We start from the raw sequence: 24,587 nt of genomic DNA, 5'->3' as shown, positions 1-24,587 counted from the left end.
TCCTTTCCTCGAGAACTGTTGGAAAAACCGAAAACTAATAATGCTAATTTTACATTGTAGAAAAAAGGGAACAAAAACGAGACGAGAACCAAACTTTAATTTTATGGCCTGATGATCATTAATGTTGTAATTATTGTTATTATATAAGATTGTAGATATTTATTTAAAATAAGTATACTAAGTAATCTATCCCAGACTATTAAAACGGTATTACTTTTATAAACGAATAGACTTTCTACTCAAACAGTGCATTGTTAGATTTGTCGCCAAATATTATGCAGGAGATAATATGCAAATAAACAATGAGTTTTCCAAGAAAAAGTTTCGTGTGGTGCTTCTATAGATGGACATCATCATTTGCCTTAAATAGATGCGAAAAGTCAAAATTGTACTTTTTTTAAAAACAAAACCAACGTGCGAGAACCATTGGGGCACTAGTCAATTTTTTTATCTGCATGAAAATGAGGGGAGGAGCAAGAAAATTTGAAGGAGCCTAAAATTCAAAGTTAACTTTTTTATACTTCTTATTTTGACTGCGTGTGAGAAACATAGGAGGAGAACCCAATATTCCCCATGTCCCTTGACGAGTGAATATACAACGGCCAAATAGTCACAGGACCCGTCACAGGACAACAGTTCGATTTCCTATTGTTATATTTAAACGGAGAGTAGATTATGTGCTTACCAGTTTTAACGTCTACCATAAAATAAAAACACATTCACAATAATTGCAGTCTTCAGATTGCAGACACTGATTAAACACAAAGTGCTGTAGCTTGGCTAACATAAGCAGAAGTATGTCTTTATCAAGAGAGGTTCGCTCTGATAAGAATAAATGCACGAAGATCACACCATTGTGACCATTCGCTCTATTTGTAGAAAATATTGGAGCCACCCAGCGGCCAAAGGTCAAGCCAGGTTAAATGATAAATAAATAAATAAATAAATAAATAAATAAATAAATAAATAAATAAACAAACAAACAAATAAATAAATAAATAAATAAATAAATAAATAAATAAATAAATAAATAAATAAATAAATAAATAAATAAATAAATAATTAAATAAATAAATAAATAAATATATAAATAAATAAATAAATAAATAAATAAATAAATAAATAGGCCTAAATAAATAAATAAAGAGAGATTTACCGACCGACCGACCCTGACTTTGGAGCTGTAAGGCGAGTACACACTTTGTTGGGCCATATCAGACCTGACTGGGTATTTTTATCAGACTGTCACATCTGTTAAATTCAAAAATATATTCTTGATACTTTAATCCGTTCATTAGTTCATGAAGTGCTTTATTTAGTACGACCACAACTAAAAACATCGTATTCCCTGCAACTCGGATTACTCTTGACGTATTTGGTACTGCTCAGAACGTTGTGACCAGTCGCGTTTAAACCACAGATCATTTCCAGGATATGTGGTTAAACCATATATAAACCACACCTTACATGTCTAAGAACACGTGACATTTGATAACGGTCAGCAGTGTTTATCCCATAGACAAAAGAGATAACAGACCACGTACAATCAGTCAAAGTCTCAGCATCACCCGATAATGAGGGCCGATTGTTCCATGAAATGCGACAGGCGAGACTGCTACGCACTTACCGCGAATTTGTACGGTATATCGCGTAATCACGAAAGCACGCAACGCTCTATCGGGTATACGCGAAGGCACGCAACGCTGGCGTGATTGTTAGACACGACACGGTCAAACAATCGGCCCTCATGAATATGCGAGAACTCACAGCATACAATATACGGGAACTTTGACTGGTTCTACGCAGTCTGTTACTCTTTCGTCTATGGTTTATCCGTCTTGAAAAAAAAGGGTGGGCAATTGGCTTAAATTGTTAAACGGTGGCGGTAAAGAACGAAAAATGCGGCCCGATGCCGCTAAGATTATTTGACGCACAGTGGCGTAGCCAGGGGCAGCAGCGGGAGGGAGGAAATTTACCCCAGAAATTTTTTCAGGGGTAAAATGGGGATGACGAAAAAACTGGACGAAGAATTGACAAATGGGTACAAAAATTTGCCTCTTCCCCCTCACACTAAAAGGCTGGCTATACCCCGTGTTAACGCCCATGATCATGATGATACCGCGGTTACCATAAATAACGTGTAGATCTTTATGATAAAACATTCTTGTTTCTAGGCTCGAGATGAGTTTAGCATCTTTCTGAGGAAATAAACCATTTCCATTTATTTTTAATTGCGGGTGGTTTATTAAACCCGAGGAAAAGTAGGTCAGTCAAATTTAGCTTCAAAACTGTCAAACAAATTTCAACAGAACTGGGGTTTTCTTAACGCATTTCTGAGTAAAAATACCAAGGTCTCTGTACATGCTGTATGAATATAGTAAAAGTCTAGGAAAAATCACCGAACTAATAAACGCAATAGGAGAAAAGGTCATCAAACTTAATACAGCAGTGAATTGTCAAAGTTGGACGGCAAATTCAGACATTTTGAGTTAAAATCTGAGCAAACGAAAAGACATTTTAGCTTGTAAACCAAGTGGATTTTTACTCACTACAATATTTCGTCCTTCACATTGGAGGACTTCATCAGGTATGACTGATAGTCATCTTGTCCACTTTCCCGGGAGATTGGTTTCCGGTGATATTTAGACTCTCTAGACATCTTGTTATACTCCTGCCCAAGGATCTTTGAATCATCCCAATTAATTACGTGGTTAGCCCAACAACATGATTAGAAATTGCTGATTTGGTCTGTTCTTTTTCTGATAAATTGCGTTCAGATCGAGTGTACTTTTTGTTGGTGACCTAACTGACTTAATCTTTGTTTTCTGCCATTCTAGCTCCAAACATGTGAGAAGTTTTGCCGACATAAGTCTGATCGCAGTTTTGGCATCCAATTTCGTAGATGCAGTTGCTTATTGTTTCTTTCTCACGTTTGTCCTTTGGGTGCACTAAGATACGCCTGAGTGTTTTTTGTTTGTTTCATGGCTGTATCTACATTATGTTTTTTGAAAATTCTTTGAATACGCTGCAACACGTACGCCATAATTAGACAATAATAACTGAGCACAATCTATTTTGAGGTCATTGTGTGAAATCGGAGGGCCGATTTTTGTTTTGGGCCGAGGTATTTTACCGAAAAATACCGAGGTCCAAAACAAAACTCGACAATTTCACAAAATGAACTCAAAATAGATGGTGAAAAGTTATTATTGTCATTCATTACCGTCGTATCTGAATGGCATTCTATGTCATTTTATGTCATAAAACGCTGTTAATTTTAATTATTGTTATTACCTACCCTACAAAAAAATCGACCTGGCGAATTTAACATTCGCGCCCACAACAAGCGCTACCAATCACAGAAGCGCGAAGGCATCGCGTAGGCGCGTGCATTGCCATAACGCTTAGCGTATACACGCACGCGCGCGCAGAAGTCATTGTAGCGCGTCAGGCGTCATTGTTTAGAGGTTAATAACTGCGCATCGGTTATTTGGAGGGCATTGTGAAAATTCTAAACATTTTGCCTTTGGAACCGAGGAATATCCCGAGGGGCGTAGCCAGGGCCGGATTTACCATAGGGCCATATGGGCCCGGGCCCAGGGCCCCCACATTTTTGGGGTCTCCAAAATTACCTTGTGTAGTGTGCATCTTCCATTTTAGCCGAAAACACTATGTTTTGGGCCAAAATAGGGTACAAAAATTGCAAATTTTGCGCGCTTCGCGCGCACTAGCCTCTTATATAACAAAATTCAGCTTCAATTTGGGCTAAAATAGTCTAAATTTGAAATTTTTTCGCGCACTACGCGCGCAAATGTCATAGTAAAATCAAAAAACTTGGCTACTAGAGGGCACATGCCATCAACATGGTGCGTTGGGGGCCTCCAAAGTTTGGCCTGGCCCAGGGCCCCCAAAAAGTTAAATCCGGCCCTGGGCGTAGCCCCGAGGGATATTCCGAGGTCCAAAGCAAAATGATTAGATTTTTCACAATGCCCGACATATTACCGATGCAAAGTTATTAACCTCATTCATAACCGTCACTATAATCTCTTCACCTTACAAAATAACACAAAATTTTGCTCAAAAGTTTATAAAAATATATGATTTTTACATCTTCCCTTTCAAAAATCGATCAGGCTAAAACAGGACGACCAATAACAAAAGTGCGTATCACAATCTGTGCAAATATGGTAGCGCGTAATCCAAATACGGCAGCACAGGCGCGCGCAGTTTGTTCGACGCACAACAACATGCAAACGCCGGTCAATTGTGTGCGACATTGGAACAATTACGCAATTTGCGGTCAATTGTGAGTTATTAATGACCTGCATTTGCGTTCGCGTTTTCACAAATAACTAAATGTAACTGGATCGCACGCATCGCGTTTATTAATGAGGTTATGAATAACTCACATATACTCACATATACGCCCCTCGGAATATTCCTCGGTTCCAAAGGCAAAATGTTTAGATTTTTCACTTTAGATTTAGATTATTATTATTATTTATTTATTATTATTAGGCATATGACTATATTGGCCGGCTGAAACCTAATGGGTATTGGGTTATAACATAGGACATATAATATTTTCTTGCCAATTTTGTTGTTGTTGTTGTTGTTCTTCTTCTTCTTCCGTATTAGTGCCTCCCTCATATGTATGAGTATTATCGCACTGTGTACAGACAAGCTGTACTTATTTTTACTCTGGAACCTAGAGTAGATGAGTGTATTTTTGAAGTACAGTCAACAGTACCGGGATGATCCCCTGCTCTTTACGAATAGCCTGTGAGGTTCTTTAACGTGCACACTACATTAATGTGAGAAAATATGCATGTACACGGGATCGACAGCTTAAAGTGCCCTCCGAAGCACTAAGCAAGTAGAGTGAAGTGCCTTGCTAAAGGACACAAAGAGCCAGCCTAGCTCGGGCGGACCTGGGATTCGAACCCTTGACCCTGGATTCACGCCTTAACCGCTAGGCCACGCTCCCCCTTTGTTGTGATACAGTAGACAATAAAATATTTATGTGTTAAAATACAACATTTTTCTTACAGGTAAAACTGAATATGGTTGCTCTTTTAGAGAAGTCTGATGTGTATTCTTTCATTGCTGAATTTTGTCAAATCTACAGCATTACGATGCATCGCGATGGGTTATCAAATCTGGAGAAAAAAAGGATCATTGTTTCAAATTCATGGTGACCTCAGTATGACTATTATAATGTAGACAATGGCTAGCTATTTTTGACTGCATTGGAGTCAACTAATTATAGTCATAATGACATAAACACATCTTGTCACATATTTTCATACTCAAAATAAATAAGCAGTACTTTATTCGATTTTTCAAAAAACAAAAGTGATCAAAATAATTAAGAAATAGATGATGCTACAAATATCACCCAAGATCATTTCTATTTTGTTATTTGTTATGTAGGACTAGTCAGGTCCACCTTTTCAAGGTGTAAAGCTCCAATTTCCTGAGTGGGGATCAGAATTAAAGGGTGTTCACCTCATTAAGCTGTATATCAGGTCATACGTACGTCATTCAAAAAGTTCTGCAAGTAGTTGTGCTTTTACATTTTATAATGTATATAACCTGGGATCTTATCTAGCTTGAGAGAAAATTTTATTTTAATATCTGTTTCCATTTGTTGAAGGCGAAGTAAAGATGAAATCAGGAGTCAGTGCCACGGAAACGGAGAAAATCTGAACATACGAGCGTATTATCTACAAAGAAGGCATAAATAAATTTAAACCAAATTGAAGTGACCATAAAATACTATAAGTTAGTTCAGATGGCTTAGTTTGAAGCTGACATAAGGAAAAGTGAAGTTACAAAAAGCCACACCCACAACTAAAACCGTTACCTTTTAGCAAAGAACAGATTAGCAGTTAAGAAATATATATGTAATTTTCTTAAAAATGCTCTGCCCAAAAGACATTTATGCAGAAAGTTATTGTATTAGAAAAATGGCTTACTGGAATAATATTAACCTGCTATGGAAATGACTCTTGGCAACTGAACTAATTTGAATAAGAAGTGACAAAAAGTGATTTGGTGTCTTTATTTTTAACTTTCTGTTTTGAGATAGAACTTAAAATTCATTTCATACAGATGGTCCCCAATCAAATTATCATGCTCTGAACGACCATCAGACATAACAGTAAAAACTGGACGCTGGCATAATTTTTTTAAGTTGAGATGCATTTTTATTACATGTCATATTGCTGTTAATACACATTTGATGTTGTTTCGGTTATAATCTCTAAGCATAATCATATTAACACTTGCATCGTATAGGTATATATTTTCGTGTAAATGTTTTGCGATTTTTTACCGTTTCTGAATGTACCGGTGGCCTCACAATTTCCACATAATGAAAGGGTGTCCTCCAAACTGTTCAAATCGTCCCGCTCCTAGAATAACTTTACCGGAGAAGGTAAACCAATTCATTTTAAAAACGACAATCAAACAATGGTTTTATTGGCAAGGACCTCGTCGCTACGCCATATATTTGGAAATAACAACTCTTAAAACGTTGACGTGTTCACCGCATCATTGTGAAGATGATCATCATAATTGAGAACATATGTAAATCAAGTGTTAATCTTATTTTCCTGTCATACACTTCAGGTGTGTACTTTATCAGTCCGATCTGGAACACAGAAAAGAACTTTGGTTATTAAAAGGAAACCCCTTAAGCTACATGACCCGCCATTATGATGTGCCCAATTAAGACTCATTAATGTGTAACAAAAGAAACTTTACACAGTTTAACAAAGGTTGAAAGGTATGTTTGAATGTAAGCTGCAGAAAGACACTAAGTGAACCAATGTCTATAACATTTTCATTTACGTCCATTTTGAATGAGAATAATATCTTAGTATTTATCTGATGATGTTGGAAAGTGTTTGTTTGACAGTGTCATCCTCACGCTCTCAAAACTACCAACTCACGATAAATAGAATCTATTACGAGGGACACTTGACAGGAATCTATTCAAAATTACTACTTTTGGTCCCAGATAGTTACTATATTTGCACAATTTTATTAGGTAGTTTGAGAGTAAACGTCATCCACACATCCCAGATAGCAACACTACGTTGGCCCAACGTTGGTCCAACGTGAGCGAACCGACCTTACTACGTTGGGCCAACGTTGGTTTTTTGACGTTGGCCCAACGTGGATTTGGCCAGGCAGCCAACCCCTGCAACGTTGGGCCAATGTCGGCCCAACTTTGACCCAACCTCGATACAAATGTAATTTGCGACGTTGGGCCAACGTTATTTGGCCAACGTTGAGCCAACATTGACAAACAAGCCCAATGAGAAAAAAATAAACGAATAAAATTAGTTACTTGTGTATACTGTGCTTACTTTAAGTCTTAAATTACCTGGCTCTCTATTTTACAACGAAGACAAATTAACTACCTTAATTTTACACAAGTCACTTACCTTAGTACCTACCGGGATTCGAACCAGGGACCTTCTGTTTAGAAGCCTGATGCTCTACCAATTGAGCTAACTGGAATTACATAGTTCAGCAAGTGTTTTAAGTTAATATAAGCTATATTTTCATGACTAAACCTGCCAAAGTGCATCTTTTAGGGATATTGATCAAATTTACTGTGAATATTGATGGCATTAATTTGCTATAAATGTTGATTTAAGAAAAAAAAGAAATAATATAAAAATATAATTCTTACTGTTGATTTAATTCCTAGCAATATTGTTCTTATTATAATTACATACCTAGTATGGTATAAGCATTATCATTATTATCATCATCATTATTATTTAATATCATTATCATTATTATTCATTAGGCCTATAATTATTATTATTGTTATTATTATTATTATTATTATTATTATTATTATACTTATTATTATTATTATTATTTGATATTATTATTAGTTTATCTAGTGGGCTTTTATAGTCTTTATTTAATGTCACTCTTTAATACGCCTTAGTAATAAAAAGAAAATAATTATAAACATGACCATTTCCATGACTTGAACAACAGCTTATACCATCGTTGGTCCAATGTTGGGATTCCAGCCGTTTGTGCGACGACATTGGCCCAACCTCCACGTAACAACCGTCATTTTACGACTGGCTGGCTACGTTGGTGCAACGTTGGCATACCGACTATCATTTTAAGGTTGGCACAACAACGTTGGCCCATCCTCGGCGTACCGACCGTCATTTTAAGGTTGGCTTGCTATGTTGGCTCGACGTTGGCATACCGACCATCATTTAAGGTTGGCACAACAACGTTGGCCCAACGTTGGCATACCGACCGTCATTTTAAGGTTGGCTGGCTACGTTGGTTCGACGTTGGCATACTGACCATCATTTAAGGTTGGCACAACAACGTTGGCCCAACGTTGGCATGCCAACCGTCATTTTAAGGTTGGCTGGCTACGTTGGCTTGACGTTGGCATACCGACCATAATATAAGGTTGGCATAACAACGTTGACCCAACGTTGGCCTGACGTTCCCATACCAACCATGACTAAAGGTTGGCATGTCAATGTTGGTCCAACGTTGGCTTGGCGTCGGCTTACCGACCGCGACCATGCCGACCATTGCCAACGTTGGGCCAACGTTGTCTTGCTATCTGGGATGGCTGCTAAGGTTATTAAAATATAGTCGGCAACAAAAATGAAAACAACTTCATGTTATATAAGAATGTGTCTTATTTAAAATATGCAAATAGAAATAAGACAACTATGTCATTAGGTTACAACTGCTTGAAAGCATCCTTTTGGAAAGCGATGAGCAATTTTGCGATGCATCGCAGTCGCTTTTGCATTTATACTGATCACGGTTATCACGATTGCAGACGACCATTTAAATATTCAAAATACCACAAAATAGTTAAATATAATTGATCAAGTTGGTAGGAAATAATTGGTTGATGCATTCACGTGACAAACAACATCACTGGGGAGTTTTTGCCTTTAGCGATTTGTATCGATTGATCGGTTGAAAACTGAACCATGCGTTAGAATCGCTTTTCTGCAAAAGCGATCGAGTATATTCAGGTTACTCATTTTGCATAAAAAAGTATTAACGTCACTACCGACCTTGAGGTTAACCAAAATAGTCAAGCAGCGCCTGTACAATAGACAGATCCATTTCATGCATTCCTACACCTCAATGGCAGCCATAGCTGGGTCCCCCTTATGTCCATCCCACCTAAAATGTGAAATGATGTGGCCTTGGCGGGGATATTAGACTGCATTCACTCACCCGTGTTAATACACGTAGACAAAAGAATGATGAAATTTTACAACACAATACAATTCAACATCGATTTTTATTGCGGTTTTAATCCACCCAATTGGGCAGTAACAACACCAGTTTGGTGCAGACAGGGCCCAGTAATGGCTGACTGAATTCTGACCATCACTTGGCTCGTTAGATTCACCTGTACTCAATGTGGTGAAACTGCAAAAATTTGACAACAACATGCTTCCGGTGAAGGTCCATTTCTACGTGACTGCACAATTAAGGTTATCTTATAAACTCCTTGGATTATTATCGATTGTCATGCACGGGTTCTAGCTATAATGACAATATCTCAGGGACAGATACAAAACCTCAGGAGGGCCTCTAGGTGTGAAGTGAAAATACAAACGTTGTTTAGGCAAAGGTAATGCAATGATACAGGTTTACTTGACATTATTTGTTGATGGATGCATACCTTGCATACGTATACCAATATACAAACAATTTGACTACATCATGATCATCGTGGCCCGCATCGTGGCAGCTCGGGAGGTTTCAAGCCACCGTACTTCGCCCTAATTAGAAATTCGACCTGTTATAGGAGAGAATACTCCTTTAGAGTAATTTTGTATTAACTCTAGGAAATCGAAACCGGTCAGCATCTACCGAAGTGCCGCAGGTGTTTTTGGGCAATGGATAGCTTAGTTCCTGTTTGTTTTATATTGTCTGTGACCTGGTGTCAGTGCACGCCCAATACCAGTGTACCGAGTGAAGTTTACTGCATTTGCAAATATACCAGGGAATCATGCACATTAATAGAGATACGTCTGGATCGATCAAGATATATAATTAACCAGAAAGAAAACTTTAAATTATGCTTGGAATATTAGGTGGAACTTGACTCATTAACCAGAAATTTGGATATGACTAACATCGTTTGGTTTCATGTTTCAAAATGACGTCTGAAAAGAAACAAAATCGAATAGGTTTCCAGTGGGCAGCCTCGGTCAATCCCAGAATTCAAAGGCCAACGAATTGGGTAAAAAACAAATATTAAATACATCTCCTCCATGTGCTCTGACAATATTAACTAGAGAAAGTATTCCACTATCTTGCCTAGTCTACTGTTCACAGGGACAGCATTGGAAGTCCATTAGAAACTGAGCTTCTCTTGAATGTCCAACCCAGCCATTCCAGTTTAGAAAGGTGTCAAGACATTTAGATATTTCCAATAAACAGAAAGATGCCCTTTATCAAAAGAAAATTAAAAAAAAAATCTTCTTTTACGTACGTTCTACATGTTCTAGTAGATTACAAATGAGATAAAGAGAGCCCGGGAAAGAGAGGTCATTCGAAGAAAATTAACGATGAGGGCGCTATGGTGAAAAAAGGTGGAAAGTATTTCCATGAAATATTAAAGCAGCATTGACTTGCTTCACTCCAATATGGACTGATAAAAACCCAGAGGGCGACATTTTACAAAACTATACAGAATGCACCCTGTTTGTAGTCCAAGGAATATCACAGACCCTTGTTCTAGGGTCTGTGGGAATATCAACAAAATTAATGATTTTCCAAAATGCATTTTTGAGAGGTCCCTGTATGAACCATAGACATCATAATATAAATACCTAGACCAATCACGGACCAGGGATTTGGACGAGCTAGCTGGAGGAATGGCAGCTATATACAAATTAGGAGATTGATGTTTATATCCGTGACGTCATTTTTTGTCAATTTTTGTTTTGTTTTTTTACTTTCGTTTCCAATATTTTGAAGTACTGTGGTATTAGTTCAATTTGTTATGAAAATATTTCGCCTGATGAGCCCATGCTGACATTGGTAAATAAGAATGACAATTCTTGTCGTCATTGCGCCATTTTTATTTTCACAGACGACTTTTTGAGGTCATTTAGTAGACTTTCTTACCAGCCGTTTTGTTATCCTAACTACAGTTCGCTCTTTGAAAGGTGTATCAAGTCGAGATCTTCAATGTATTCTCGTCACATGAATTCAGAAAAAGAATAGTCACTACTGAATGGTCGGTTCCTAACCGGTATGAGGCGAAAATCCAACAATTAGGGACACTAATAAACATTTACACGTGTATAATACTTTATATACCATGGACCTGTCTTCGTCTCTTTAGTACAATTTATTGTTCTTAGAAAAAGATTTCAGTAACAGTTTGTTCTGATTTATTGACGTCAGTCTAAACCATATTTAATTAAAACCACATCTTAATCTGTGATCTCCTTTATGGCTAGACGAGGGTATATACATCACGTGGTAAAAAATAAGTTTTACACACAACTGCTGGCATATTAGACAGCCATTTATAGGTAAACAAGAAAAATAATACAAATACAGAAATCAGAAATCCGAGCTGTATTGAATTGAGAATTGGCAAACTTCCTGACGTGTTAGATGTATATCTAAATTTAACCTAGCTGTCAGATAAAATTCATATTGATAGGCAATGTCAACATTAACGTTATATTCTATTTACGTAGCTTTGGGACTTAACCATAAATGATTCATCAATAAGTATTCATACTCTCTAGTACATTATCATATCATAAGACGGATCTGCAGTCGACCATTCTGCTAAGACGTTCTATCTTAGCAAAAAAGTTAGAATGAAGGTTTTATCTTGTAATGACCTTGAATTCAGATGAACATCTGTAGTTCGTGATGGAGACAAAAACATTTATGTCGGATAGGCGTTTTTTGCTCTAAACGCAATATCAAATGCATGACAAATCCACCATTGTTTACAGTATTTTGCTCCTAAAGATTGAAACAAAGGGATAAAAAATGTGTTGCTGGCCTATATTTTTGGACTAATGTTCAAAAGCAATATTGGATCATTAGACATTGGTATTAATATCAGGATTGAAAGTTTTGCTTCTGCCATAAGACCATAATATTTTATAATCATACAGCAGCCCTTCTCTCTTGGATAATCTTGTAGAATTTCTAAGTAGGACCTAATAATATTAAAGATATCATGCGAATTTCCGTCAAAATTTATTGATCTGAATAGTGTAAACTTTGACATGAATTAATTGCTTGTTTAATACACTTTGAGAGTCATTTTAAAAACTAGAAATACCTTCAATATGTTCCATATATTTAAGACCCATTTTCATTTTACAGTCATGGAAACCAAAGGATGCACGGTTGAACTCTTGCAAGGAAAGTGACTAATATCCCTGGATCCCAGAGGAAATTTCTTCAATTTCCGGTGGTTTATTTCTATTCTACATTGTAAGGGGCTATATCTCAACTCTGACATACCACTTAAAGTTCACCTTAATGTGAGTTATTTGAGCTTGCAAGAAATTGATTCTACCCCCTCTAGTGTTAGGTTTTGGAAATGATGAACTAATAAGGATTGAGGAGTATGATTAACATAATTAATGACACCAATGTAAACATTGTAGTGAAGCTACAAGTAAGTATGTGTATAAACAAAAGTGTCCGCTTGCTGTAATCTTGGGTCTGCTTACTGTAATCATGGTAATATTTAAATGAGTGTTTACATTATCATCTTGAAGATTAACGCACTGAACCGGAAATAACGTAAAATGGCAGTGCACTCCTTGAGACTGAGCGCCAACTTACGGACAATGTGTGGTAATATTTCTGTCAAAAACATCAATCTCAAAAATGCACATTTTTGCCATCTAACTTGGTATTTTGCAGTGGTTTTCTAAGCAGCTTTTTCAGATAAACATCTTATTTCGATGCATCGCCCAGGCTTATTATATGTAGTGTATAATAGTTTTATATGTAGTGACTAAGTTATCCAAAATGTGACAAGAAAGCAGATCTGTAATAATAACATTTAAGAATCAAATTGTTTTATAAATTAAATATTGCTATTGCACAATATTAATTTAAAGCTTTTCACTTATCACATACGAGTATGTCATAAGATTTATGAGTCTACAAAGATTATACAGTTTTCGATGTTTAAAAGGTTGTTAATGCGACTTTGATATTATCTGAAGCTATCTGAAGCCGCCTTGTCGAACACAATTTGGCATCCAAGTAAGAAAAGTTGTTTTTAGGAAATTTGTCATTGTTTACACCTCATGCATCAGTCACCGATAAGATTATAAAGAACTATAGAAAAAATCCCTTGTCATGTATGATTGTGATCTATTTTTTACAAGTATACCATTGCTTGTTGCATAAAGATGTTGTTGTTAGAATAATGTATTCTAGGTATAAAACAGAACCACCAACATAATCTCCTATGTTGATATATCGTGTCTGGCACGCATCAGACTTCCTTGACTCCATTATAGGCAGAATTTTGATATCTGCGATATGGTACGATCTCAACCATGTGAACAGAGTATGGAATACATAGTTTTGGCACAGTTTCTGTTTGAAACATGAAATGCCTATAACCATGGAAGCCCTTTTGCTGTTCTGGTTGACTGCTATATGGTGCACAGGTAAGCTACATATCCTTGATCATTTATGTAACAACCTTTCCATTAACCAGGATGACTACATTGACATAACGGAAACCACAGAACATGATGATTGGATGTCATGTTTTTTTGGTTATTCTGCCTTAGAGGTCATAGTACATGTACGTGATGTCACGTTTAGCCCTTATCTGTAAAAATAGCCTGACTATAATACGCGTGGTAACATCATTGCAGGAAAGTACATTTGCATACCAGTGATTTGCATGCTAATTAAATATGCAAATGTTATAGAAGATATTGACAAGACTTCAATAATAGCCAAATTATTTCAAATTACAGAAGCAAATTGCAATCACGCATTATATCATCTTAAAAAGTGATAAAAGAAATTTATATTATGTGTCTTTATTTAACAGATTTTGTTCATGGTCATCGTGAAAATCGCGTCCAAACAGATGTATCTGCGACTGTGCCAGGGCAATACAGAAGTCTCAACAGGAATCTAAGGGACACAGATACTATTATCCAAATTGAAAATTACTTTGATACTTTGAAACAGCAAACTCATGGTAGCACTTCGAACTCTCAAGAAATAGAAAAAAGTACTATTGATACGCAACTTGTCACACAGCCTCCGATATTGTCGCAGAATCCTGAAAGTGCATCCGGGTCAGCAGAAGTGGGTTCGGACAGTGGAGGTCACTTCGAAATCATCCCGGCAAATTCTGAGGAAGATAATTCCGCGGAAGATGAAGAAAATGATTATGTTAACATGGAGAGCAGTTGGATGAGTTCTGCGATTGGCCCAACGGCATTTAGTTCTGCGATTGGCCCAACGGCATTTCCCAGGATAACTGGAAATTATACATTTGGAGGCCAAATGCCAACCAAGCACCGAATTCCAGTATCTGTTTCATGATAATGCTTATACCATTTGCCTGGACATTTATAAGTTTTTAAATGTTTAGTTAATGTAAATTACACATAACGTTGATGATTAAATATCGGGGAAGCTTTTACCAAAATAGCCGACATTTCAATCACTGCATGGTCATCAAATTTAAGGTCTATCCAAATATGGCGGAACCGTGAAAAGAGGGAATGGAGAAGTGGTTCAAAACCCTGGGCTCAATAAACACAATGGACGCAAATAGTTTGGCGCCCTCTTTGTCAGTAAAACCTATTTATTTTATGATGTTCTTGATTTTGTGCGAATACACTTTCCCTCTGCTTTTATAGTAATTATTTGTTTTGGTTTGATAGCACAACTTAAATACTTAATGAAATAAGGAAATCCAAGTTTAAAGTTGACGTTACTTATCACTTACCAACAAGTAAAAAAGGCACAAAAAGGTGAAATACTGACTCAAATTTTCCGATTTTGCCAACTTAAACATTTAAATTGTTACAATTCAACAATTCAGGGAATTATAAAACAACTTATAGCTGATGCAATTCAACTATTTACAACACAGTTTCACCGTTGTTGCAACTCAACCAACTTAAGTTGCTGGTAATATGTGATGCGATCAAGCAAAATCAGTCGGAACTCGGAAATATTGATTTTGAGATATAGCCAATCAAAGGAAATATTTCTTTTTTTTTTCTACTGTTTTGGTAACTCTTTAATTGCACATAATTGGTTGTTCAATTTCAATGGGGTTTTCTGCTAAATCCAGCTTTGTAAACGTTTGTTATTCTCCTATAAAAAACCTGAAAACTTAATATTTGCGAGTTCCGACTGATTTTGCTTGATCGCATCACATATATTTGCATAATACTAAACTTTGCATCATTAGGTCTGTACATGCAAAATAATGTCAGAATAGTATTTTTCATGGCAGTGCTGCTCAACACAAGCATAGTTAATTCATATCGTAGTAATATTAGGCTGAATGTAAAGCACGATTTGTTTTCACCATCTGACCATCGCTACATTAACTCCCATTACTACTCAGTTCATCAAGCTGTGCATAAAGGCATGCATTACTATACACTCGTATATGACCGGGTACCTCTACAGGCGATATAGCACATCTTTCCTGACAAAGAAGCATCATCTGGTACTGGTCCAGGTAATAGATCGAGCCAAAGTGGGTCAGGCGTTGTATGTTGCAGTCACAAAAGTCCTATCTTTGGGAGTGCAGTCAAATTCTTGAAATTCTGGTAAATTTAGTCGTTCTGTCTATTATCATGGTTGCCAATCATGCACAATTCAGATTCAGCCTGAAGGCACCTTCTGTTGGAAGGCATTTTACGATAGGTAATTAGTTATTCAGAAACCTTTGAGCTTTGAACATATCAAGTGTTTCATCTCCATCAGTCTTTCTGGCATGCACACTGACAGCATAAGCTCTCTTACTTGCTGCGTAAGATTAGTTTTCAGTTTCATCAATAGAAGAGTCATGAGGCTGAGATTAAGACCCTTGCTGGTGGATATCCATATCTTCTGACTGGTGAAGTAGAAGAAACTAGTTGTATCCCTTCTACTCAAGCTCAGTGAGTTGAAAGGTAGAGATCGGCGCGAGACGGACCTAATGCAGCATCTGTGTCATCTATAGGTATTATGTATCTCTGTCTGGTCTTATCCATATTTCTGACACAACTGATAACAACGAGGAGGCACGGTAGATGAAGAGGACAAACATGTATGCGTCATTGACATTGATGTGTACACTGTAGATGGCATGCAGGATATGTCTAGTGTCCTCCTCATCTGAGTGACAGATTCTTTATTGATCATGACACTATTGATCAATGTCGAACTAACTCTATCCTTTATCCACAACTTGAGTGGAAGGGATAGTTTTATCTACTTCACCAGACTCTTCTGATATTAAAGCTAATCAGTACGCAGCAAGCAAGAGAGCTTATGCTCAGTGTGTATGCCAAAATAAAAACCCGATGTTGATCTCTTTGATACAACATACTTTACCCGAACCTCGTGCTTTTTACTTTTGCTTATGTAACCGTCATATTCTGGTAGGGGATTTGCCATTTGGTCTAATACCATTTGGTCTAATATCCATTTTGTCTACATCCATTTCATCTAAACCCATTAGGTCTATATCCACTACGTCCAACAATCATTTGGTCCTTTAACCATTTGGTCCGATAACCATTTAGTCTAATAACCAATAAGTCTAAAACCATTTAGTCTAACAACCATTTAGTCTAATACTCATTTGGTCTATAACCAATAGGTCTAATAGCCATTTGGTCTAATACCCATTTGGTCTACACACCATTTAGTCTTACAAACATTTAGTTTATTAATAAATAGACGAAATGGTATTAGACTAACTAGTTATTAGACTATACGAGTATTAGACCTAACAGTTATTAGACCAAACGGTTATTAGACCAAATGGTTATTAAAGAAATATTAGACCAAATGGTTATTAGACTATATGGTTAGTAGACATACTGGTTATTAGACCAAACAATATTAGACTAAATGGACATTAGACTATATGATTATTAGACCAAGTGGCAATTAGCCTTTCTGGTAATAGACCAATTGAATATAGACTAAACGAGAATTAGACGAAATGGTATTAGACCAAATGGCAATAGACCTTCTGGTATAGTCTATATTAGATCTCCCTCCTTTATTGGTATCATTTTTGTGGGCTTACATTCACTTTTCTCCCTTCAAAGTTTAGCATGCTTTCTGACTCTCCACTCTAACGAATAGCTCAACGCGGCGAGTATGAGTAAACCTAGTTGAGTGAATAAAATGTGTCTGGTGCAAGTCGTTTGGTATACGTAAGGCAGTTGGCAGTGCATAAGATAGGAAATGAAAAAATAACTGAGCACCATACGCAGCTTCTTGATCACGGGGGTAAAGTACACCAAGCAATGCTGTATAGAAAAGGAAAAGACAAAATTTTAATTTAGAAGGGAATAAATGACATATCATTACCAAAATGTGAAAGAGAGATAGGCGGTGCAGTTCGGCATCTCTGTTTTATAACTGTTTTATTTTACAAATGGAGCTATTTATAATGAAATTACCATCCGTTACTCGGCTGGACACTACGATAAACTCTCAATAGTAGTTGAAATTGATGTATATAACAATCGAAAGCATTACACTCGAGTTCTTGCTTTACTTTCAATATGGACAATTTTGAAAATTGGCCGATTAAAAACGTGGCGTCGCTACGTAGACGATAGAGCCAAGGTATCTGTCAATTCAGGATATACTAACCTGTTACATGGGTTGATCTTAGTGTTGCTCCTCTACGAACAGGTGCCACTTATTCTCATAAGCTACAAATGGTTTCCGTAGTAACAAACATATAACGAGAACACATTGACTCAGAAATGCGAAGGTGGCGATCTGAATCTAGCCCGTATATTTGGAGAGGGTGCCACCAGATATAGCAAATAACGCGCCGCCACATCCACTCACGGTCATAACTAAACTGATGGTTTGAACCCCAAGAGTACAGCTCACAAACGACTGTCAAACAAAAAGAAAAAAATACGTGCTACCAAAGTCGATTGATGTTGAATCGCAGTTAGCTGAATTTAAAACTTTGTACTTAATTTGATCTCGTGCGCTAGTTTGTAATATTTGAATGTTTCCATATAATATTATATTAGGCTGGCGGGTACAAGCATCATTAATTGATCTCGTTACACTGGTATGTAATGCGCTGTTTATACTGTTTACCCTTGACTGCTCATGTCCATAAGTACCAGACTCAAGTCCTGTTTATCAGGGACAGTCTGTGTAGCTCAGTGGTAGAGCGCTCGCCCGAAAAGCGAGAGGTCTGGGGTTCAAGTCCCCGCACAGGCAAGTATGTCCGGAGTTTTTACTCTGGTATATCTGCCTGCCTATGCATGTTATGTTTCCATTTGTAAATTCATGTTTGAATGTGCTAGTGTGCGATGCGTAATTCTTCTTTCCCTGTATATTATTACAACTTTATTGTAAGAACCAAGAGTCGTGGGGGACAATTCCTTGTCTAAACATTGACTAGCGGCATTAAAACAAAAGAAGGATCTCACCAAGATTGACATTTATAGAAATTAGCGACGTATTATAATTGATATGGCTGAATGTCAAGACGTTTTACATGCTCAGAATCATTGTCCATGGTTTATTAATGTTTAAAGTAAAATTAATATACAAATATGCTGAGAAGTAGTTTTATGTTAGCTTAAATTGTGAATTGAAGTCACAACGTTTTGGTTTGATACAATTTCGGCAATGACTGGGGATTAAGCTTTGTCTTACCTTCAGTAAACACTCCATAGAGAAATCCAAGCTCGAAACCATTGAGTGCAATAAGAGGTAGTGCTAGAAGGAAGCTTGTTGAGGTCATACTTTTTGTGGTCATCTCCTGTATCGAAGCAAGGTCAGTATTTAGCCAGTTTTGACAATTTCCACGTGCGAAATCAACGTAGATACATCGTTGAAGATGCACAAAATTTTTCCATTTCACAATATGTTAAAGACAGTCAAGGATAATGAACACACGAAGGAAAGTCCAATTATTATTATGATCTTTTTGTTTGTATTAATCATTATAATAAAGATACAGCGATGTGTTAAAACATTTTTTATACGCGATGTCCATACGCAGAGATTGCACATTGATATGTGTGTGATACTTTGCATATAACAAATAACATTGCGATTTTACATTTTGGACCCCAACGTCGTATAAAACGCAGGTGTTACGTAGAAATAAGCTGATTTTACGACATGTCGAAGTTCATGCAACGCGCCTAATTTTCAGGATGAAAAAGTCTCATTTTTAAAGTAAAGATATGATAATATGGATGTAGTGATCCTTAATGTACAAAAATATATGTTTTTGGGCAGCTATAATATTTGGGGAGCATAAAAATACAATTAAGTTTTAAAAGCAGCAAGTTAGTTAAGTCAAAATTTTAGGTAAAATCAAAAGAGTGCTGTTTGAATTAGACAGAGACTCGGTAGCCTGCGGTTACCATTAACTTTTCAATCACTATGCCCTCTATCGACCTAGATCAGATATTACAGTCTTTGTTCCAGGCGACCTTGTTCTCCTTCGTGTCGAAAGAGCACAATCCAGTTTGGAACCGAAAGTAGCAATATTTAACACCGTACTAACGTACGTAAAAACGTACGTTAAAACGTACAGTCCACGTTCTGCGTATGGTACATCGCAATCTCTCTAATGACATAACGGTGCGGTAAACCTGGTAAACGTAAATAGAAAGCAAAATTATACTTCTACGCTACTCAAATTTAGTACAATCACTGGAGCACTTTCATTAGGTCAACCGGAGTCTTTAGCGGATGTTATTTGTTGTTACTAGTGATGATATTGAGACACCTCCGATGACGTCACAGATGTAGAGGACATCAAACAAGAACATCTTCTTGTTTGACGTCATCTACATCTGTGACGTCATCGAAGGTGTTTCAGCAACATCACTAGCACAAACAAATCTTCACAGCAATAACATCCGCTGAAGACGCCGGTTGACCCGGAGAAAGCGCACCGTTGAGTGTACCAAATTTGAGTAGCGTTAAATATAACGTTACTTTCTATTTGTTTGTGAATATTAAGAAAAACATAATATTTGGAAACGTTTTAGAGACATGTTTTCATCTTCAGGGAGCTTTAATACATGAACATACATCATTTCATAAATGTGAAATGATATTTGATGTTTCTATGGCAACGGTACATTTCTTAATACGAGCCTGAGTTGGGCACTTCTCATTTTTGTAAAAAGAAAGTGGAGTTGGGCCCTTCTCGTATTTATTCAATTCTTGCAAGGAAAGTGCCTAATATCCCTGGATCCCAGAGGACATTTCTTAAAATTTCTCTATTAATTCTACATGAGGTATGTACCACTTGAAGTTCAGCTTTATATGGGTAGGGGAGAGCGGGGAGTGTTCGTCCTAGGGGCAGGTTCGCCCACCCCTTGTTTCTCAGCACTACGGCTATCGCGGAATTTGGTGATGGCAAAATTAGGTGAAATAGGTCATGATAAACTTCTCATATTAGCTACGCGACATATAGGGACGTGTTCATCGAACTGCAGCCAAAACAACAAAATTACACCAAAACGTAATTTTTTCTTGCAATAATAATGTTGTATTCTCATTGATACATAAATACAGATGGTTTTAATGGAAACCTCTATTGGGAACATTTGGGATTTGTCAAAGATTTAATGCAGTTATAAACTCCTTATTCGATTTGTATTTTGCATACCCTGAAGAAAATACAAAAATGTGCACAAGAGGCACGTTCGCCCTTTTGAGGAAGGGGCATGTTCGCCCTGTATCTTCCCCGGGCGGACTTACCCCAAACTGGAGGGCGGACCTGCCCCATCAGCGTATTATGCAAAATATTTATAATTATACCATTAAACAAGGTAAAACTATTGAAAAGCATGTTTTTTTAAGTTATGTGGTATCAATATTACTCATACCACCGTTTATGTCCTAATCCATAATCCCCCGAAGTTGTAAACATGATACGTTTAAGCTCACTTTGGAGCCCTACATTTTACCCTGACCCGACCCCTGCAACAAATTTAGTGACTCCCCAGAAGAGAATGAATGCCCTGTATACTGTTGCTAAATGTTTGAATTTAATATGTTATTGTTATGCAATGTTTAAACCTTTTTTGTGATTTAGGGTGAACTTACCCCACCATATGGGCGAACCTGCCCCGATATGGTGCAAGTTCGCCACTTTGCAAAACTTTTTTGTTTGCTCTATCCTGTTGCTATTGTAAGGCCTATAGTTCTGGGATTGTGGCCGTATATAGCTAAGACATATGGCTTTCACATGGGCTAATCAGGTCATCCCTAACCTTAAAATTGACATCGCTAGGCTGGTCAGAAAAATATAGGGCGAACACTCCCCGCTCTAATTTGAGCTTGTAAGAAAATTATTCTATATACCCCCTCTATTGTTAGGTTATGGAAATGATGAACTATTAACTAATAAGGGTCGCGGAATATGATTAACATAAATTAATGACACCAATGCAAACATTATATGTATGTATATAAATAAAAGTGTCGGCTTGCTGTAATTTTCTGCGGAAGATGAAGTAATGAAGATCTACATGTGAACATGTAGAGCATTTGGATGAGTTCTACGATTGGCCCAGATAACTGGATTTTTTTTCATTTGGAGGTCAAATGGCAACCAAGCACCCGAATACCAGTTTTTGTTTCATGATAATGCTTATACAATATTATTATATTATTATATACCATTTGCCTGGACATTCCTAAGATTTTAAATGTTTTAGTTTACGTAAATTACACACTAGGACCTACTGTGATGATTGAAAATCGGGGACACAATGAAGCCTTTACATCCTTGCCAAAGAGATCAGTGAAAAGGTATCTCCAATATTTCAATCACTAGAGAGAGATTGCGATTTCCAAACTAAGAATCTATTCAAAATCCAGCCGTTTGGAAATCGCAATCTCTCTACTATCATGACTATATATTCTCTCCGTGCACTGCACGGTCATCAGGTTTGATGGTAAATATGGTAAATTCTTGACCTGGCAGCATGCGTGAATGGGAATTAGTAAGGTTGCCATTACTATCTGTCTGCTGGAGGTATTCTTTAAGACAAAAAAACTACCCGACTTTGTACCCAAAAATTGAGCAATCTGTTTTGTTCCAAAAATCACATTTCTTCACTCATTTTCGCTAAAGTGAAATCTGATAATGATAGATTGGACCTTTACAACCAGAAAACGTTTATTATTTGTCATTCGAAAATTAATAGCATTGCAAAATTAAATAAATACAAGGTTATCTCCACAGAATTTATACAATTTCACAGAGGATAGACCAAGTCCGATGCACTCAGAAAAAAGAAACCCAAGGCCTGTATCTGTGACCGGCCGGTTGACTGAAAACCACGGGCTCAATAAACACAATGCCCACAACCAGTTTGGCGCCCTCATGTCAGCAAATTATTTTACAATGTTGTGAATACACGTTCACCCAGTTTACATAGAAATGACTTTTGGGCTTGATACTACTTACTAGTATAACTTAAATACTTACATGAAATAAGTACACCCACCTTAAAAATACCAATATTCGCCACTTGCACGGTTCCGCCATTATGCACTATGTGCGGGAGAGCCTCGAACTGGCAGCATACATGAATGGGAATTGAACCAGTCATATAACATTCTGTGTAAGGGTACGTAATTCTTCCTTTCATGTATGCTGCCAGTTCGAGGCTCTCACCGCATATAGTGCATAATGGCGGAACCGTGCAAGTGGCGAATAGTTGCCATTACTATCTTTATTAATATGGTGTACTAACTAAAAAGCTCAAAGACTCTGATTTGTCTAGTGATGCCAACAATTTAGTTGACATAACATAATTATTTAAGGTAACATACTGCCTTAACTTTTATAATTTTGCCGTTTAAAGAATTTTTAAATTACACTAAAGTTGTTACAATTTAACAGTTCATGTAAGTGCAACAACTTTATTGCTGATACAACTCAACTATAACACAGTTGTTGCAACTCAAACAAAAGGAGTTTACTCAACTTCGCATCTTTCGAATTTGTCAAAATTTGACTACTTCACATCGGCATGATCAGAATTCAGCGTAGTAATTTTTATTTTTTTTATCAGCGCAAAAAATATATTGGAACAAAAACCAAAAAATTTGGTCAAAATTAGGTCAGTTGACACAATCTGATCCAATCAGATCCACAAAATGGAAATTGTCAACGTGAGATACAGGCAAACATAATTATGGAGCAAAAAAAGAACAACAACAACAACAACAGCAGCAAACAAACTATAAAATTTACACTTGCAACCAAGTGTGCTAAGGATGTAATGTTTTCAGCAATAGAAGGCCTTTGTTGCTAAGCAAATCAAAGGTGATAATAACTCGCCTGTATACATTAATTGGATCAGAGTAGGCAAAGGAAACGGATATTTTGTATTAAAAATGTGTGTTCGCATGTGATTCGGATAATTAAACGTATCGCAGTGGTAATAATGGGACTAAACAAGCGTGCAATATTTCACAATTTCAAAAGAGGTTACTTAACAAGCATTATTTTTAAATGCAACCATCTCTAATTATTGTCTGTCCAATTAACTTAGACACCCAGTTTTTGTTACTTATTTGAAAAAATATACACTTTCAAAGAAAGTCATGAAAGAAAAGTGTTAACATTCGCTGAGACCTAACGGGATTTTTGTGTTTCCAAAGCATTGAGTGAGAGTTTACCAGAAATTCTATTGAAATTGGAAGGTTTTTCTCAACACTTTAAAAATAATCCGGTAGAAGTTGGGTACCATTATTTTGGAAGGTCTCATTATAAGAGATTTGTAGGTATGGTGATTTTGGATAGTGAATGGATGAATAGTAAATTAATTATACTCCTCACCAAAAACATTTTATAAAAATGAAAAATATAATTCAGGTCATAAATGCAGACAGTGTTTCTAATTGGCATATATTTATTCTTAGTGTATTAACTCTGACAGTGATCCCAGCTGTCCCTCAACCAAGTACAACAATTCGGCGCGGTATTTGAATCTTCTTCTGTGCATGCTTTTGGCTTGGCACAATTCTAAGAAAATACAAATTGTATGCCATATGAATGTTCTGATGTTATTGGTGAGGAGTATAATTCACAATACACTCCAGACGCATAGTAACTTGCCCTATCATTTGTTATAATGCACCAACTGTGACATCTTTTGAGTTATAGAGGTTGTGCATGAAATTATTGATTGGCTCCAAACAAAGGATTTGAACCGGTGTTCTTCACCGAAATCATGGCACAGTGTAGTCCATTCAATCAAATATTGTCATCAACCTATTTGATCGTAGTGTATTTGTTATGCGTGTGATGACCTCTCGCTGTAGAT

General features: G+C 36.8%; 1 non-coding gene across 1 annotated transcript; it reads left to right on the top strand.

Moving 5' to 3' along the window:
• Positions 1 to 18,420: 18,420 nt before the first annotated feature.
• On the top strand, positions 18,421 to 18,492 carry Trnaf-gaa (transfer RNA phenylalanine (anticodon GAA)). The gene has a single exon. It is a non-coding gene; the product is annotated as a tRNA-Phe (tRNA).
• The last annotated feature ends 6,095 nt before the right edge of the window (positions 18,493 to 24,587 follow it).

The sequence above is a fragment of the Amphiura filiformis genome, chromosome 5 (genome assembly GCF_039555335.1).
Source record: "Amphiura filiformis chromosome 5, Afil_fr2py, whole genome shotgun sequence".
In the NCBI taxonomy this organism is placed as follows: Eukaryota; Metazoa; Echinodermata; class Ophiuroidea; order Amphilepidida; family Amphiuridae; genus Amphiura; species Amphiura filiformis.
The sequence above is the reverse complement of the archived record's forward strand: the minus strand, read 5'-3'. Positions and strand labels throughout refer to the sequence as shown.